This window comes from Miscanthus floridulus, chromosome 6 (assembly GCF_019320115.1).
Source record: "Miscanthus floridulus cultivar M001 chromosome 6, ASM1932011v1, whole genome shotgun sequence".
NCBI lineage: Eukaryota > Viridiplantae > Streptophyta > Magnoliopsida > Poales > Poaceae > Miscanthus > Miscanthus floridulus.
Genome location: NC_089585.1, coordinates 5,900,030 through 5,910,126, shown reverse-complemented (window position 1 = coordinate 5,910,126; position 10,097 = coordinate 5,900,030).

The window sequence follows — 10,097 nt, the reverse complement described above, 5'->3', positions numbered from 1 at the left end:
ACTAGCCACATGCCTGGACATGCAACACTTGGGAATCAGGAAGGAGATGCATCTCGTGGAGCTAGAGAATGGTCAGTTTGAACTTCCAGTTGCGTCATGGACATTGAAGAAGGAAGAAAAGCGTGCGCTTATTTCTTTCTTCAATGAACTCAAAGTCCTGATAGGCTACTGTGCGAACCTGAAGAGGCTAGTGAACATGAGAGAACTTAAGTTCAACTTTGGCCCTATGAAGGCCCATGACTGTCATGTCATTATGACTCAGCTGCTCCCTGTTGCCCTGCATGGTATCCTCCCCCCAAAGGTCCATGCCCCAATCATAAAGCTTTGCTCGTTCTTCAACGCGATCTCAAAAAAGGTCATTGATGTGTCCACGCTAGAGCTGCTACAGCGGGACATAACCGAAACTCTCGTTAGGCTTGAGATGCATTTCCCGCCAACTTACTATGATATCTCATTGCATCTGCTCATTCATCTTGTTGACCAAATTAGAGCCCTTGGCCCAATGTACCTGCATTAGATGTTCCCTTTCGAAAGATTAATGAAAATTTTTAGGAGGTATGTTAGGAACAGATTCATGTCAGAAGGGGGCATGGTTGAAGGATGGTCAATGGAGGAGGCCATTGAGTTCTGCACATATTATCTGCACATCAAAAGGGTCAGAGTTGTAGAATCTCGTCATGAGGGAAGACTACGTGGCAAAGGAACGATCGGGGAGAAATTCGTTACAATAGATGACCCTGTTTCTTTTAGACAGGCACAGTTCACTGTTCTCCAGCAAGCCAAGGGTGTGATGCCATACATTGATGAGTATAGGCAATCACTGCAAACTATGTATCCAAGCAGGTCACAGGCTTGGCTGTATAAAAAACATAAGGAGGAATTTGTCAGCTGGCTGCGACATCGCTTGCTTGGAATAAAGTTGAGTAATCAATTGGATGCCTTAGCTAAGGAACCTTCGTGTACATATCTTAAGTACCAAGGGTATGAGATCAATGGATTCATATTTTACACAAAAAAGCAAGATGGAAAGAGCACATGCCAAAATTGTGGTGTTCATTTTGATGCTCACGACGAAAATGGCAACATGCAGGCGACATACTATGGTTTCATAGAGGAGATATGGGAGCTAGCCTACGGTCTGTTGAAGGAAGCTCTTTTTCTTTGCCAGTGGGTCCGGCTCGAGGAAATCAACACTGGCAGCGAAGGGTTGACTACGGTTGATCTCACTAAGACTGTATATAGAGACGACCCCTTTGTCCTTGCAAGAGATGTTATGTAAGTCTTCTATGCAAGGGACAACAAGACAAAAGGAAGGCTAAAAGTAGTCCTAGAAGGGAAAATGAAGATTGTCAGTGTCGATGGAGTGACGGACGAAGAAGACTGCAGGGGCTATCAGGAAATGCCTCCATTTGGGGCGAACGTGCCCCTATCTATCCTTCAAGAGGATGACAAACCTGCTTACATATGAATTGATCACAATGAGGCCCTCATTGTTGATGCACCTAAAGATAGTTAGATTATTGTTAACTATGTAATCATTATGCAGACGTTGTATCAGTAATTCACACTGAATATTTAATTTATATTTTATGCGTATCTCTACAATTTAATTATTGACTATGTAATCAAATATTAAGATGATGTTCATAAACAATATTATTTGATAATTATAGACCATATACTAATTATCATAGAATTAAATAATCAAGACATAATTTTTTGTGTTATTTTAGAATATAAACTAACTGCATTATTTATATTAATAAATAAATAAAGAAAAGCAAACTAAGCGAACTCCCTATCCTAGCTCAGCGATTGAGGCCACGCACTCTGTACTTTGAGACCCGCTCTCGAATCCTAGGCGGGCCAAACTTTTTTGATTTTGCATTTATTATTTAGTAGTGCATTATAATGAGATAAAAGAAAAAATAAAACCATTCTAACCGAACTCTCTATCCTAACTCAGTGGTTAAGGCCACGCACTCTCGACCCCGTGACTTGCGCTCGAATCTTAAGCGGGCCAAACTTTTTTATATTTTTTACAAAAATGCTACAATGGTAGGCTCCAAACCGACATTGTTTTTTATATATATTTTTACTAAAAGATGGCAGTAGGGCCCTTCACTGCTGGTTTTAGTTTTAAAACCGGCAGTGATAGCTTCTATCACAGTTGGTTGCTCAAACCGACATAGAAGGCCCAATTCACTGTCAGTTTTTAAACTAAAACCGATAGTAATGTGTAGATGCTCCTCACATGCCAACAGTGCTCCTATGACCACAATAGTGGAAACACTGCTCTCACCTACCCCGACAACTTTAGTTCAAAAATAAAAATGTACCACGACTGCTAAACCCTATAAAATGGCCCTCGGCCAAGAGCTGGCCTCTCCCTCTCCATGCATGTTGATTTCAGCCAGGCCTTATGAAAGCTCTAGTTTGGTTTTGGTGAATTGATGAAACCCTAAGTGCTAACCTAGTTTATCAAGTGGTCATGAGATAGGTAGCACACCTCAAGTGGAGAAGCTAATGAAGATCATAACATGACAATGGTGATGGCATGGCGGTGATCAAGGGCTTAAACTTGAAAAGAAGAAAGAGAAAAACAAAAAGCTCAAGGCAAAGGTATAATTTGTAGAAGCTATTTTGTTTTGGTGATCAAGACACTTAGAGAGTGTGATCACATTTAGGTTTGATAGCCGTACTATTAAGAGGGGTGAAACTCGTATCGGAATACGGTTATCAAAGTGCCACTAGATGCTCTAACTCATTGCGTATGCATTTAGGATCTAGTGGAGTGCTAACACCCTTGAAAATGTTTGTGAAAATATGCTAACATATGTGCACAAGGTGATACACTTGGTAGTTGGCACATTGGAGCAAGGGTGAAGAAGTTAGAAGTGAAAATGAGTTGGTCGTGAAGACGCTGGCGTCGGTCAATTGACCGGACTGCTGGCAGCTTGCGTCCGGTCGAACTGGTCGATCAGCACAGTAACTAGGGTATTGCATCAGACACTGGTCTGTGTTCGGTCAAGGTGGACCGGACGCGTTCGGTCGAAGAAATACGCCTCTGGGAGCTTACTAGAAACGACCAGACGCTGGGGCTTCAGTGTCCAGTCAGTTTTGCCAGAGCGTCCGGTCAGCTTCATAGCCAGTTGAAATCTGATGAATAGCATTTGAAGCTAGTGAAACGTGCCGTCCATCAGTGGACCGGATGTTGAGTCCAAGGTCCGGTCAGTTGGACCGGAGCATCCGGTCAGAGCGTAGTGTGCCCAGTGAAGGGGGACAACGGCTCTATTTCATGGGGGCTTCTATTTAAGCCCCATGGTTAGCTGTCTCATATCTTTGGCAATTTTCATTGACATAGCAACCTTGTGAGCCTAGCCAAAGTCCTCCCACTCATCTCCATCATTGATTCATCATCATAGTGAGATTGGGAGTGAATCCAAGTGCATTGCTTGAGTGATTGCATCTAGAGGCACTTGGTGTTTATGTTTTGCTATGGATTTCATTTGTTACTCTTGGTGGTTGCCACCACCTAGATGGCTTGGAGCAGCAAGGATCGTTGAGCGGAGGGTGGTGATTGTCTCTGGCTCCCGATCGTAGTGATTGTGAGGGGTTCTTGACCTTTTCTCGATGGAGCGCCAAAAGGTACTCTAGTGGATTGCTCGTGGCTTATGTGATCCTCATCTTGTGTTGGTTGTGTGGCACCCTATTGAGGGTTTGGCGTGTGAAGCTAATTAGCACGTGAACCTCCAAGTGAGTGAATCGCCACAACGAGGAGTAGCTTGCCGGCAAGCAAGTGAACCTCGGTAAAAATTATTGTATTCATCCTTTGATTCTGAGGTGATTATTCTTCATTATTATTCATCCTTGTGATTGATTGGTTCACTCCTCTACACGACGGTATAACTATCTTGATCACTCTCTTTACATTATCGTAAACTAGTTGACAAGCTCTTTAGTGTAACTAGTTGTGAGAGCTTGCTTGCTTGGTTGGTGTGGCTCTTTAGTTAGCCATTGAGAGCACACTAACATAGGGTAGTGTCATACCTCTTGTGTGAATCGACACTATCTAAACTAGAATTGTGGTAGGTGGCTTGCATTTTGAGTAGGCTAGCGCAATACTTGTTTCACCTCATAATTGTCTAACTATTTTGTTAAGTGTTGTTGTAGAAATTTTATTAGGCTATTCACCCCCCCCCCTCTAGCTATTAGAACCTTTCAAGTGGTATCAGAGCCGAGGTCACCATTATTTGAGGCTTAACAACCTTCGGTGTTAAAATGGCTCAAATCAACAACACCAAGAAGCCACCCTAATTTGATGGCTCTAACTATCCCTATTGGAAGGCCAAGATGACAACTTATATCAAGTCAATCAATAGGAAGGTTTGGAAGGTGGTAGAAACAAAAATTGAGATGAAGATCCAGAGAATCCCACCACGGCCGAAGAAGTACTTCTCCAAAACAATGACATTGCTCTAAGTGCTATTCATGATGCAATTGATGAAAGAACATTTGAGCAAGTCAAAAATATTGAGATGGCACATGAGGCATGGAAGAAGTTGGAAGAATTATTTGAGGGCACTCAAGCCATGAAGGATGCAAAGGCATACATTCTCAAAGAGAAGTTTGCAAGCTTCAAGATGAAGGATGATGAGAGTGTGCCGGAGATGTTCCATAGACTTCAAGTGCTTATCAATGATCTCAAAGCACTTGGAGAAGAGGTGAAGGACAAGGACTCCTCCCACAAGTTCTTGAGATGCTTGCCTTCAAGATTTGGTACATTGGTCACCATTCTAGTGAGAAGCGGTTTGGATACCATGACACCAAACCAAGTATTGGGAGATATAATGACTGATGATACCTATAGAGATGATGATGAGAAGGAAGAAAAGAAGGACAAGAAAGATGAGAAGAAAGATGAGAAGAAGAAGAGCATGGCATTCAAAGCCACATCATCCAAGGGCAAAGCAAAGCAAGAAACATCAAGTGAAGAAGATGAATCATGTGATGATGATGATGATAAGATGGCTCTATTTGTCAAGAGATTTGGCAAGTTTATGGTGAAGAAGGGCTACCATGCTAGAAGAAAGAAGTCTTCATCCAAGAACAAAGAAGAGTCAAGAAGGTGCTTCAAGTGTGGAAGCAAAGATCATCTTGTTGCTCAATGCCCATACAATAGTGACAATGATGATGACAACAAGAAGAATAAGAAGAAGGACAAGAAGGAAAAGAAAGAGAAGAAGGACAAGATGGCCTTCAAGAAGAAGAAGGGTGGTTCATATGTAGTCACTTGGGATAGTGAAGCTTCCTCAAGTGATGATGATGATGATGATAGTGATGATCACAAGACCACCAAGAAGAAGGTTCTTGCAAGCATTGCCATCAATGAGAAGCCTTCTCTCTTCGAATCTTCATCATGCTTCATGGCTAAGGCCACTAAGGTACAATCTTGTGGTGATAAAAGTGATGAAGAACAGTTGATGATAATGAACATAAAAATGAAAATGATAGTGATAGTGATGATGATGAACCTACTAAGGATGAATTAATTGACATGCTAGAAGATTCTAGAGAACACTTTGATATCAAGAGAAGGGAATGCAAAAGCTTGCGTAAGGAACTAAAAGCCCTTAAGCAAGCCTTTGATGAGCTCAATGCATCTCATAAGAGGCTAGAGGAAGCCAATGAGAAGCTTGGCAAAGCTCACAAAAAGATTGAAAAGGCTCATTCCACTTTGCTTAATGAGCAAAATAAAAGGAAGCATGTTGAAACTTGCAATGTAGGTTTAACTTGTGACATAATTGATGAACCACTATCTATGCCTATCATTGTTGCTCCTATTAACCCTTCTTGTAGCACTTCCACTTCTACCTCTTCTAGTAGTGATGGTCTCACTTGTGATGCCTCACTAGTGGTTGAGAATGAGAACCTCAAGAAGGAGGTCACTAAGCTCACTCACACCTTAGCTAAGGCTTATGGTGGTGAGAACCGCTTGCTTATGGCCTTGGGTAGCCAAAGAGCTTCTCTCTACAAAGAGGGATTAGGCTATACCCCCAAGAAAGGCAAGGCGGCCTTTGCTCCTCACAAGACTAGTTTTGTGAAGAACAATGGTCGGTTTTGCACTAGTTGCAAGCAAGTTGGTCATAAAGAGCAAGAATGCAAAAACAAGAGCAAAAATGCTAATGTATCCTTCATAAAGCTTGATTTATGCTATATGCTCACTAAGGGTACAAATGGTGTAAAGCCTAAGTTCATTGGCAAACCATGGATGGGCTCAAAGAAGAAAGCTATTTGGGTGCCAAAGAGCTTGGTTACTAACCTTCAAGGACCCAAGCAAGTTTGGGTACCTAAAAAGAATTGATCTTCTTTTGTAGGTCAATTACAAAGCCGAAGGAAGGTATTGGGTTCTTGATAGTGGGTGCACTCAACACATGACCAGAGATGCAAGAATGTTCAACTCAATCAACACCAATGGTAATGATGGTTATGATAGTATCACATTTGGTGACAATGGCAAAGGCAATGTAAAGGGCTTGGTAAGATTGCAATATCCTAATGACTTGAGCATATCCAATGTGTTGCTAGAAGAGAGCTTGAATTTCAACTTGCTATCCATGGCTCAATTATGTGATCTTGGATTCAAATACATATTTGGGGTAGATGATGTAGAAATCATAAGTGTAGATGGCTCTAACTTGATCTTCAAAGGTTTTAGATATGAGAATCTATACTTGGTTGATTTCAATGCTAGTGAAACTAGATTATCTACATGCTTGTTCACAAAGTCTAGCATGGGTTGGTTATGGCATAGAAGGCTTGGTCATGTTGGAATGAAACAATTGAATAGATTGGTTAAGCATGACTTAGTTAAAGGCTTGAAAGATGTTGTGTTTGAAAAGGATAAGCTTTGTAGCTCTTGTTAAGCTGGCAAACAAGTTGGAAACACCCACCCTAAGAAAAGCATGATGAGCACTAGCAAAGCATTTGAGTTATTGCACATAGATTTGTTTGGGCCAACATAATACACTAGTATCGGTGGTAACAAGTATAGATTTGTAATAGTGGATGACTACACTAGATACACATGGGTATTCTTTCTAGTGGACAAAAGTGATGTATTTGCAACATTCAAATCATTTGTCAAGGGCATTCACAATGAGTTTGAAACAACCATCAAGAGAGTTAGAAGTGACAATGGTAGTGAGTTCAAAAATACTAGAATTGATGAGTTATGTGATGAATTTGGAATTAGACTATCAATTCTCGGCCAAGTACACACCCCAATCAAATGGCCTTGTTGAGAGGAAGAATAAAACACTTATTGATATGGCAAGGTCTATGCTTAGTGAGTACAATGTGAGTCAATCTTTTTGGGCCAAAGCTATCAACACGGCTTGCTATTATAGCAACCACCTCTATTGTCACCGATTGAAAGAAAAGACATCCTATGAGCTCTTGAATGGTAGAAAGCCCAACATTGCATATTTTCGGGTCTTTGGTTGCAAATGCTATATCTTGAAGAAAGGCACTAGATTGGGCAAGTTTGATAAGAAATGTGATGAAGGATTCCTACTTGGTTATTCCACTACAAGCAAAGCATATAGAGTTTGGAATTTGGATAGTGGTACTCTTGAGGAAGTTCATGATGTTGAATTTGATGAAACCAAGGGTTCACAAGTAGAGAATGAGAACTTGGAAGATGTTAGAGGCATTCAACTTTCAAATGCCATGAAGAACATGGATATTGGTGAATTGAGGCCTAGGTAAGTGATTGATGATGAAGATGATCAAGTGCAAGTGCTCTCTAACTCAAATATACAAGATGATACAAATCAAGTTAGTGCAAGTGACTCTCATGACTATGAACAAGATCAAGTGGCTAGTACATCATCTCAACCAAATGATCAAACAAGTGCAAGCAATCAAGTTCCAATACTCCAACCAACAAGTATTGTAAGAGATCATCCTTTGGATACAATCATTGGTGATATTTCAAGAGGTGTACAAACAAGATCAAGATTGGCATCATTTTGTGAACACTTCTCATTTGTGTCATCCATTGAACCAAAGAAGATAGATGAAGCTTTGAAGGATGTTGATTGGGTGAATGCTATGCATGAAGAATTGAATAACTTCACAAGAAATCAAGTATGGGAGTTGGTAGAAAGACCAAAGGGACACAATGTGATTGGAACTAAATGGGTCTTTAGAAACAAGGAAGGTCAAGATGGGATAGTAATAAGAAACAAAGCAAGATTGGTAGCACAAGGCTATACACAAGTTGAAGGTCTTGACTTTGGATAAACATATGCCTCGGTTGCTAGATTGGAAGCAATAAGAATCTTGCTAGCCTATGCTTATGCCCACAACATTAAACTTTATCAAATGGATGTCAAGAGTGCATTTCTCAATGGCTACATCAATGAAGAAGTATATGTTGAGCAACCTCTCGGTTTTGAAGATGACAAGAAGCCCAACCATGTGTACAAGTTGAAGAAGGCATTGTATGGCTTGAAGCAAGCACCTAGAGCATGGTATGAGAGATTGAGGGACTTCCTCCTCTCTAAAGGGTTCACAATGGGGAAAGTTGACACCACTCTTTTCATCAAGAAGATTGGAAAAGATCTATTTGTTTTGCAAATCTATGTTGATGATATCATATTTGGATCAACCAATCAAGAATTTTGTGATGAGTTTGGAAAGATAATGGCAAATGAGTTTGAAATGTCTATGATTGGAGAATTGAGTTACTTCCTTGGTCTTCAAATCAAGCAATTAAAGAATGGTACATTTGTGAGTCAAGGCAAGTACATCAAGGATATGATCAAGAAGTTTGGAATGATTGATAGCAAAGTCATTAGCACACCAATGGGAACCAATGGCAACTTTGATAGTGATGCAAGTGGAAATATGGTGGATCAAAAGTTGTATCGGTCTATGATTGGCAGCCTACTCTATGTGACCGCATCAAGGCTGGATGTCATGTTTAGTGTATGCATGTGTGCAAGATTTCAAGCCTCACCAAGAGAAAGTCATTTGAAGGCTACAAAGAGAATTTTGAGGTACTTGAAGCATACACCAAATGTTGGTTTGTGGTATCCCAAAGGAGCAAAGTTTGAGCTAGTTGGTTACTCCGACTTGGATTATGCAGGATGCAAGGTTGAAAGGAAGAGCACCTCGAGCACATGTCAATTGTTGGGAAGATCACTTGTTTCATGGTCATCAAAGAAGCAAAATAGTGTTGCATTATCAACCGCTGAAGCCGAATACATATCCGTTGGTATTTATTGTGCACAAATACTTTGGATGAAGGCCACTTTGTGTGACTTTGGAATCAAGTTCAAGAAAGTGCCATTGCTATGTGACAATGAGAGTGCAATCAAGCTAACCAACAATCTAGTGCAACATGCAAGAACAAAGCACATTGATGTCCGCCACCATTTCATAAGAGATCACCAACAAAAAGGGGACATTTGCATTGAGAGTGTAGGCACCGAAGATCAACTTGCCGATATATTCACCAAGCCATTGGATGAGAAAAGGTTTTGCAAGCTAAGGAATGAGTTGAACATATTAGATTTCTCAAATATGTGTTGATGCACCTCCCCACTCATATGACATGCCTCTCCTTCGAGCAATCCAAGGTAAAAGTTGATTAGCATGACATACATCCTTGCTAAGGACATGTTTAGTGCATCTAGTCATATTTTCAATCTAATTAGGACCTTTCAAGTGGTTCTATTTTATTAGGCTCATTCATGAAAATCAAATGATTTTGATGTTTATATGATATCACTATTGCTTCTATGCTTGACTTGATCTAGTGATAGCATATGACATGTTTATGGGCTTGTAAACCTAGTGTTTAATCTAGAAAATGAGCTATAAGTGTTTAACTCAACATGGTACAAGATAACCCTTATTTGGAGGTGTGAAGAAGCTTGTCCTTGGATCAAACCGAGTTAAATATCTTTAGTAAATGATCTAGACTAGACTAAATTTGGAAAAATGATCATCACCCCATTGATTGACATTGATAATCTCGACCCTACAAGTAATACTATCTATATTTCAAACCTTTATGGTCATTGATG